This window comes from Camellia sinensis, chromosome 5, assembly GCF_055761805.1.
Source record: "Camellia sinensis isolate YWXY chromosome 5, ASM5576180v1, whole genome shotgun sequence".
Classification (NCBI taxonomy): domain Eukaryota; kingdom Viridiplantae; phylum Streptophyta; class Magnoliopsida; order Ericales; family Theaceae; genus Camellia; species Camellia sinensis.
In genome coordinates this window covers 216,599,656-216,601,932 of record NC_138965.1, presented here as the reverse complement: position 1 = coordinate 216,601,932, position 2,277 = coordinate 216,599,656, and positions in this window count along the sequence as shown.

The following is a 2,277-nucleotide window of genomic DNA, read 5'->3' as shown; positions in this document are numbered from 1 at the left end:
TTTCTTTCATAACTTTCTTCTCCCATTGTTTGGTGTGACAATCAGTCTGCCCTCTCTTTGGTTGCTAATCCAGTTTTCCACAGTCGCTCCAAGCATATTGAGGTGGATTTTCGTTTCGTTCGCGCGAAGGTTGCTGCCAATCAACTCTAGCTCAAATATATTCCCACTTTTGATCAATTGGCCGATATATTCACTAAGCCACTTTCCACTTCCAGATTTTCTTTTCTTACTTCCAAGCTACTGGTCTGTTCTCCACCCCTTAGCTTGAAGGGGGATGATAAGGAAGGCATGCTACAGGCTGCAAAGAAGAGATTGAGTATAGCATAAGTATCATGCTCCTACAATGTACTGGAACACTTCTTTCGTAACAAGATTCTATTAGTTAGTTAGATAAGTAGTTAGATGGTTAGATAGTTGTTGGAACAATCTTCTGAGAAAAATAAAATAAATTACATACTGAATTTATTTTTATCGAACCGAATGAATATTTAAAGACCAAGTCGAGTGTATGACACTCTGTCCTTAAGACAGATTCGTCCTGCTACGGTGCTTACGGTTAAGAGGCGTCTATCTCCCAAGATACAACGATCTTCACAAATTTGTAGTAGCACTCCAAACAAATTTGTCTAGCGAACTAGAACCTAGTGTTCTATACTTTTTTTAATTTTCCTTAAAAACTAATATGAAGAAAAATTGTGCAAAGGAGCAAAACAGGACAGCAAAATGTAATTTTCAGACTGTTTTAGATGCTTGAACACTGCTGGAAATGTTGGTATTTATAGGCAAAATTGACAGACCCAAACAGGTGCTATTTTGAATGAACATGTGCAAAACTGAATTGAACAGATACATGTTTAAACTAAACAGATCTGTTAGCAGTTTTTGATTTGTAACTGCCAGTTTCGGATCTGCAACTATTGGGCAGTTTTTCACACTGTTAAAACAATTTGAAACTATTAGGAATATTTTGGATTGAAGGAAGTAAAAATTGACAAAAAAATAATTCAATTTTTGGCACAAAATTTGAATTTGATTTCATTAAAAAATTCAAATAAATTTTGTCCAAAAAATTAATATAAGAACCGACCCAACCCACAACCCACACCCGGGCCTGGCACGGCTCGACCGGTTGGATGAACTGCGACGGCGGCGCGCGCGCGTGTGTGATGGTTTAGGCTAAGGTTCACTTTGTCCATAACTTCTCCCTTCTACAAACTTGGGGTGTCCCTTAGAGCCCAACCCAAGTGTTGTCACCTAGAACTTATATACACACATAAGTTCTCTTCAAGTTTCAATATGAGACTAACTTTACAAAGAAACCCACATTTAAATCATTAAATGTCTAATTTCACGAACCCAAAAATGACGTCAACTTCCCATTCACTCATAAATGGTTTTGATGAATCATCTTCATCGTATGACTTGCTATACGGCAAGGAACACGTCATCTCTTCAGACCCATCCCAAAAGACGTTTGGGGCCACTCAAAATTGGGCTTAAAGATGGCCCAAAATAAGCCTATATAAAACCATTTTTCCAACAATCCCCCGCATGAATGGAATTTGACGGAGATAAAATGCAACAACACTATCTAATTATAAAGAGTATAAAAATTAGAAATATTCTGCAAAGGATAAGTAACTTTTGGCTTTGAACCTTCCCTTGTGAGACACTATCGGATTTACTAGCTAACCAGTGAATATGATGTTTTGAATTGTTCAGTCGTTTGTGTAAACCAAGGCAATAGAACTCACACAGTATATCACTAGACACGGTTTAGTTCTCATTATTGTGTTCATTTTAGCCTTGAACAACCTGATTTTTCATGAGTGCTCTAGAGAATTGTAGCCCTTCACAAATCTCATAGACCTGGCCCAGTTCACACTCACATAGGTGATTTTTATGAAGAGTATCCTGCCATACTCTACTAGGTTTACCTAGATATAAGAATCATTAAAATTTTACTTGATCTAAAATGCTGCAGACATCACTATTTCATCCTAGAAATGGGTAGGAGTTGGACGCCCCAGTGATCCTTCTAAGTCATTCACAACTCGATTGTCCCTTTGAACCTAGATCTTGGGATCTCCAGTCAACTAGGTTGGGTTGTCGTTGTGGTAACTCTTATTTAATACGCTTTAGTCCCATTCCCCTCGATGAATTCTTAACTAGCTCTCTTGCTAGCCATTTGGTTAGTGGATTCGCTATGTTGTCTTTAGACATCACATATTCAATGGAAATAATTCCATTATAGAGTAGTTGTCTTACGGTATTATG